General features: G+C 35.3%; 1 pseudogene; it reads right to left on the bottom strand.

Annotated features, from left to right (window-relative positions):
- Window positions 1–6,369, bottom strand: LOC116112322 (annotated as a pseudogene).
- Window positions 6,370–7,913: the final 1,544 nt, after the last annotated feature.

Genomic DNA, 7,913 nt, shown 5'->3' with positions numbered 1-7,913 from the left:
TTAACTTAGTAGGTTAATTGAAGAATCTCTTGGGGCTGATCCCGGTGAAGATAGGCAAGGCTTGGGTGGAATTTGCAAGGAACTGACGCTCCCTTCCAACATCTCCACTACTCTACTCATTGTGGGCTGATATGAGGGATTAGTCTGTATGCACCACAAGCTCACTATGATCATCTTCCTTACACTTTCTTTATCTTCTTCATTTGAAATGCCTTGTAGTCCGAGCTCTTCATCTACTTCAGGACACCCATAAATCCATTGTGGAAAATATATTTCACTGCTATTATCAACTCCAACATTGTTATTTTGTCTTCCTCTAGTCATTTCTAATCCCATCATTCCATAGTTATAAACTTCTGACTTGTGAGAAACTACTCCAAAGTGTCTAAAAAATACTTCTGGAGCAATATAACCAATAGTCCCTTGTGCACTTTTCATCGATATAACACTCTTTTTGGGGGCAAATTTTAGCAAGACCAAAATCAGAGATCTTCGGACAAAAATCTTCATCTACGAGAATGTTATAAGGCTTTATGTCAAAGTATAAAATTTGTGTGCTACAACCACGATGCAAGTATTCTAATCCTCGAGCTATGCCTATTGCAATTTGGTATAATGTTTCCCACTTTAGTGTATGATTTGTTTGGGATTGATTTTTTTCGTATATGAACCTCTCAAAAGATCCATTGGACATATACTCGTAGATAAGAGCTCTTGTACGACCCTCAAAACAGAAGCCTAAAAGAGTGACAATGTTGACATGGGAAGTCTTACTAATGCTAGCAACCTCATTGATAAATTCTTCACGATTACCTTTAATTTGGAATCAATTAAATTCTTCACCGCTACATAGCAACCATCAGGTAGCCTACCTTTGTAAACACCTCCATATCCTCCTTGGCCAATTTTGTGTCTGAAGGAATTGGTCATTTTCTTAATATCTTAATAACCATATCTTTTAGGAGAAAGGGATCCATGATTCCTTAAAAATGCCTCAATGTTTTGGTAATTCTCAGTTTTCTTCCTACAGAAGACCATGACATTATGTGGTGACGATTTGCTCCAGGAGCAAAAGACCAGAATTATAACTATACCAGTTGCAGTGGCTAATACGGCTGCAATTAATTGAAGGAAGGAATGATCAGAACATAAGGATAGCAAAAGGTAGAATTTTTTTTTTTTATGGTTAGATGGGTCATCCATGCCACTAAGATTTTTATTTTTATTATTATTATTATTATTTTTTAAAGACTCTCAAACAAGATGAAGTTATGTTCTTGGTGAAAGGACTTGATATAATAACTATATCAACTACTGAGGATGTTGATTTTGTTGAGGCAAGAAAATGAAGATCACATTTTGGCTCAATTTTCAGCTTTTGTCCAACACAAATAATACATAAGCACACAAGAATGGAAGTGCAACATGTAATCTGAATTTTGCAGAAAAAACAGAGGAACGAAACTGAGAATCAAAGACACCGAAGCATTTGTAGTTTCTTGTCTAAAGATTAATTCACCACAAGGATTCAGTATTTAGACAACTACATAACATTAAGATTATATTACAAAATGAGGCAGAGATAGAGAGTAGAGAATAGAGAGCAGAGAAGATCATAATTTTGAAACAATATGCAGAAAATACCCATAAGAATTATATTAAAGGAGATATATTACCCAGTCCTAAGCCCAGCTTCTGCTACAATTTTTTATATTCTCCTTCTTGGCCTGCAACAGAAGCTACAAATAAAGTGATATAAGTCACTATTAAATTAACAAACGTGGTGATCTAGACATTAAGTTTATCCTTAATTCCATTCCAAATTTCCAATAAGATATCGCAAAAACCCATGTAAATCATAAAAAGCAGGACGTAATTTTTGTACCAGTTCTTTTTGCTGCAGAACAAATAAACTTTCCCTTATTATCAGTTTGACATTTCCCTCCAGCCCAAAACAGTCATAACACTCATTTGTTATATTCACTTCCAGGTCGAGTTCACCCGTAAACAAATCAAACTATTCAACACTTTTTCGAGTCTTATTCACTTGGAAATAAATAGGTGTGCATTGAGATGGAGAATATGGCAAATGTTTACCAGGGTGATCGTAGTACATATAGGATTGTTGGGAATTTTTGCAGCCAAAACTGAAATTTTGGGATTTTTTGATTGTGGGGGCATTCGTACAGGTAATGATTGTACGACACATTAAGAGATAGAAAAGGAGAGATGGGAAGACTCAAATGTTTTAGATAGCGTTTGGTTGGGGGGTATTTGACACTACTGGGGATAAGTGATATTATATTACTTGATTATCATATTTAGTTGTCAAGTAATATAAGATACCGGTAATCCTCAAATACCAATAGTAGTTACTATTGGTAATATTGATTACCTCCATTTTTTTAGGTATTTTAAGATTATCAAGGTTATCTTCTTTTGTTACAATTTTATCTCTTATTAATAAAAGTTTTGGACAATAATGCCCCTATTTTAAAAGAAATTTACATTAATAGCCTATTTCAATTTTACCCTTGTTTAATTAAAATTTTGGACAATAATGCCCTTATATTTAAAACAATTTACTGACTACCACTGCCACCCAGCCACCATCACCACTGCCACCCAGCCATCATTGTCGACAGTGGGCCAACCACCACTGACCACCGTCGGAAGTCACTGGAGTCCCTAAAAAAGAATGAGATTCGGTGGGAGGCTTCGATATGGCAGTTTTTGGTCGGAACTGGCCATTAACGGCTAGATCTCGCCCAGATCTGATCGATAATGGCCAGAGATTTGGCAGTTAACGGTCAGATCTGGCTTGATGTGACCATTTTCGGCCATCAATATGGCCAGAAACGGCCATATCGGAGCCTCTTGGTCACTGCGAGCGACTGACAGGGACTTTCAAAGACTTCTGGCCGTGGTTTGCGGTGGCGGCAGGAGGTGGGGGTGATTTCATAATAAATTAAAGTTTTATATAAGCGGGGGTGTTTTAACTCAATTTGAAATATTAGGGGTTAAAAGAAATTATTCAAAAATTAATAATAAAAATAATATTATATTAATATTTGAAAAGGGGACAATTTAGTAATTTAAATAACATACCCACCAATTTATTCCCCATAACCAAATATATTAATGTAACATACCCACCAACTAACCAAACACATTTTCCTAAAGATTCTTAGAAATCTTCCAAGGTAATTTATCTTTTCAGTAATCCAACATTCCTAGTAATCTAACATTCCTGAACCAAATGCCCTCTTAAGGATATGTTACGGTTACAATACTTCACGTGTTCTTCACGAGGACGATCATAAAGCTTAACCATATTATCCTGAGAGATGCCTGTCATACTGAACCAGGGGCCATCCTTCCCCAACCGAATCTTCTGAACATTTTCAGTGCAGTTATCTACAACCAGCAACCCACACTCTGGATGCGTTCGATTGGAGAATGTTAGGATCCTACATTGAAAGGGAAAAGGGTGGGCATGTGGGTTATAAAGGCTTGGGCACCCTCTTTTGGTAAGCCGGTTTTCCAAGGAGAGTTCTACCTAAGCCCATGAAAGACCCATGGCCCAGCCCACATTGTTGAGTTATTGGAGTGGGTTCCTATCAATTGGTATCAGAGCATGATCCTGCGCCTATATGGCAACGCACGCGTGGCAGGCTGACCTTCGGTCCGGGCTGCTACCCCGAGAAAGGGCATGGAGGCATGGGGGAAAGGGGATCCGTGTAATCACCCAAGGGGTAAAGAGGCAGACGGGGGTAAAGAGGCCGACGTGGACGTCGGTTGTGGAAGCGTGATGGAATGTTAGGATCCCACATTGAAAGGGAAAATGGTGGGCATGTGGGTTATAAAGGCTTGGGCACCCTCCCTTTATAAGTCAATTTTCCAAGGAGAGTTCTACCCAAGCCCATGAAAGACCCATGGCCCAGCCCACATTGTTGAGTTATTGGAGTGGGTTCCTATCAGAGAAGGGGAAGCCAATATTGCCAAGATAACCACAATCAAAACGAGGACACCTTGGATTGAATCTCTTTTCTTCTTGAGCCAAGGAATACCGAAAAAGATGAGAAAGAAGAAAGAACACATGATAAGTTGAAAAAGCCATCTAAATATTACTATTAAGAAATCGTAGAACACTAGAACTAACCCATGTATTCTGTAATACTGTAATTGCTTCTACTCAATACGTTCAATAATTTTATCCTTTAAAACGCGTCAGTTGACTTGGAAATTGAGTGGTAAAGACTCGCAAAAACAGACTGAAAAGAAGTTGACTTGGAAATGTTTTGATTGTATTTTTACCTGCTTTCTCTGTGAGCAGTCGAGTCATTGACTCATTAGATGTATGATAGCCAATTCATGATGATAGCTTCAATAAATCTCTCGATGTAAGAAAGATATGGGACATAGCTAGTTGTGCAAGACAGAATTTAATAATTATTCTCATTCTAAGAGGTTATACTCTTCTAACAGGTTAGTCCTAATTATTCCAAAAAAAAAATTGATATTAAACCTCTCATTCTTATTCTTTTATTATAAAAGGATCCACCTAGATTAAAAATATTATAGAAGAACCCCATCATCATAGGCTTAAAATCTCTTTTTCCTTCAGTTATTCATCCACTAACAAGCAAACCCGCCCGCGACCATCAACATACTGTAGTACAACACATTCACTCTCTTTACTTTGCGAATTTTGTGCACAATCCTTTGTCTAGATGTGTCAAATAAGTAGAAGAAGACAACTCGAAGCCATCTTCGTGAGTTTGATGTCACAGGCTTTTTTTTTTTTTGTGGAGTCAATGAGGACAAGTCTTTCCATTACAATTCGCTAAAAATTATTGGTCCAACATGTAACCAAGATAAAGATTATATGTTGGCTGAAAATTCAGCTTTTGTCTAACACAATCTGAAAATTGGCAGAAAAAACAGAGGAAAATTACATGCGGGTTCAATTTTAACAGGTTATAGTCTCATACACTGGCTTCTATTCTTCTGTTCAAAACCAAAATTTAAACAATTACATGAACATTAAGATTAAATTGAACTTATAATGGGTACTAAGTAGCAGTAAAAAAATTGTGTCACCATTGATATCAACACAAAATGGAAGACAGAAAGTGGGGAGAATTATAATTGTGAAAGTTTCTAGGTTTATTTGATTTCATATTTTAGAATAATCATATGTAAGGCTATTACAATTGACTAATGTTCTAATCTAAACCATTGTTTTAAAACCTGACCCGTTGTGAGACCTGGCAATGTGACCAGGTCACTGGTGGACCTGTTCAACCAGTTGGATTGGTGATGTCAACAATAAAAATAGTTTTTAAAAATTGTTATTAGTCCCGTAACTTTTAGTATATTTAAAAAATACCCCTAAAAATCACAAATTTGACCCTAAAATTTCAATTTATTAAAAAAATGCCCCAAATAATTACGTTAGTATCCAAATTTTTGAAATATTACAAAAAATTACAAATTAATCCCCAAAAAATTATAAATTAATCCCTTTAAGTTTGAAAAATAGCAAAAACCCCCTAGAACCTGAACCAGACCGGTCCGGGTTTTAAAACAGAGATCCAGATGACTCGGTTGTTCTTGGAATTCTAGGAGGAGAAGCCAAACCAAGATAAAAGAAGAACTTGGAAGAGCAAATTCCTAAAGGCACAATTGTTCCAAGGTTTTGGTGGAAATGCATTGTTTTCTTGAAGCAAGACCATGTTACCCTGAGATATGCTTGCAACATAAAACATTACCAAGTGAACCACAAATACAGACATTTTTTTGTTGTCTGTAAACAGAGGTTACAAATTTGATAAGTCTACGGTCAGATAAGATTGTTTAGTCGCCATCTCTTACAAAACACCAAGAAAATTAAATATTAGATAATCCAATTTGGTTTGAATTGCATTCCCTCCCTTAATTCAGGTAACTAGTTGGAATTTATTATGAAATCTCAAACAATCTTGATATTTTTAGTGGGAAATATACATTTTAATTAATACATTATAGGATTAGCACTCTAGTAGCATTGAAGTATTGGCTAGTTGTGATCTTGGAGAAGATAGGAAGGGCTTTGGTGGGATTTCCAAAGAACCGAGACTCCCGTCCAACATGTTACAAGCCCATCACTCTACTCACTGTGTCTAAGGGATTAGTTTGGATACACCACAAACTCACCATTATCATCTTTCTCTCAAATTCTTTATCCTCTTCATTTTCAATGCCTTGGAGCTCAAATTCTTCATCCACTTCAAGGTGCTGGTATATCCAATGTGGTAAATATATTTCACTGGTGCGATCAACTTCAACATTGATAATTTTTATCCCTCTAACCATTTCTAAAACCATTATTCCATAACTATAAACATCTGACTTGTGAGAGACGCTTCGAAACTTTTAGCTAAGCAAAGCACACAAGAATGAAAGTGCAACATATAATCTGAAACTCTATAGAAAAACAGAGGAATGAAATAGAGAACCAAACACGATAAAGCCTAAGTAGTTTCTTAGCTAAAGATTAATTAACACCAAGGGTTCACCTTTAATAAGGTTATTGAGTAGCTTTTATACTTCATCTCACTATCAATATATACACAATTTATGAACAATAAGATTATATTGTAAAATGAGATAGAGAGGGATAGAATAGAGAAGAAGAAGATTATAATTTTGTAACGATAAGCAGAAAATATCAATAAGAATTTGATCAAGGAGATACATTATCGAGTAATAGGACCAGATTCAGTCCTAATTTTCCATCTTCTTCATCTCGACCTGTAACAAAAGATATAAATAAAGTTGTATACTTTACTATTAAAATTAATAGACGTGCCGATATAGAGCTGTTACTTTTCTTGGCTAGATGAGATATGAAATCGCAAATATGTTGTGTTTCTTATTCTAAATTTTACTGGAGATTGAACCAAATCTTCTATGAGTTTTCACAAGCATAATGTGTGAATTTGCTCCCACAATGTTAAAAATCGGGGGACACTACAAGAAAAATGCCTTTCGGCGTCTAGCAAAATTAGACGTAGAAAGTAACATTTAGACGCTAACCCATTTTTCGCATCTAAATTTCATAGTCGCCCCTTAGTTGCAGTATTGTTATAGATTGTTTGCGCGTCTAAATTTTTGTTTAGACACGGAAAGTTTTTTTTTTAGTGACTAGCAAATTAGTCGCTAAATGCTGGTCAAAATAGTCCCCCAACTTAGACGCTAATAGTTCAAGGGTAATTTGGTAAAATTGTATAGCGACTAATCAATTAGTTGCAAAATTTACCTTTTAGTGTCTAATAATTTGTCGCGAATGCCACAAAAATTAGATGCTAAAAGTGTAAGGGTAATTTTGTAAAAGGTTTTCGCAACTATTTTATTAGTCGACAAATGTATCTTTTGATGACCAAAATTTAGTGATTAATTGTAATACTTTTAGAAGCTGAATGTAGAATCCAAAAAGTTTTCGCGACTATTTTATTAGTGATCGAATATATCTTTTGGTGACCAAAATTTAGTGGTTAATTATAGTCATTTTAGATGCTAAATGTGGAATCTAATAAGCTTTCGCGACTATTTTATTAGTGGTCGAATGTATCTTTTGGTGGCCAAAATTTAGTAGTTAATTATAATCATTTTAGATGCTGAATGTAAAATCCAATAGGTTTTTACGACTATTTTATTAGTGGACGAATATATCTTTTGATGACCAAAATTTAGTAGTTAATTCTAATCATTTTAGACGCTGAATGTGAAATTCAAAAAATTTTTGCGACTATTTTATTAGTGGACGAATGTATCTTTTGATAACCAAAATTTGATGGTTAATTTATACACTGCATTTTATATAACAATATAATAATTTATCCTCAGTCAATCATGCTACTAGCACTAAA

This window comes from Pistacia vera, unplaced genomic scaffold, assembly GCF_008641045.1.
Source record: "Pistacia vera cultivar Batoury unplaced genomic scaffold, PisVer_v2 Contig660, whole genome shotgun sequence".
Lineage (NCBI taxonomy): Eukaryota > Viridiplantae > Streptophyta > Magnoliopsida > Sapindales > Anacardiaceae > Pistacia > Pistacia vera.
Note: the sequence above shows the minus strand (reverse complement) of the source record. Positions and strands in the feature narration are given on the sequence as shown.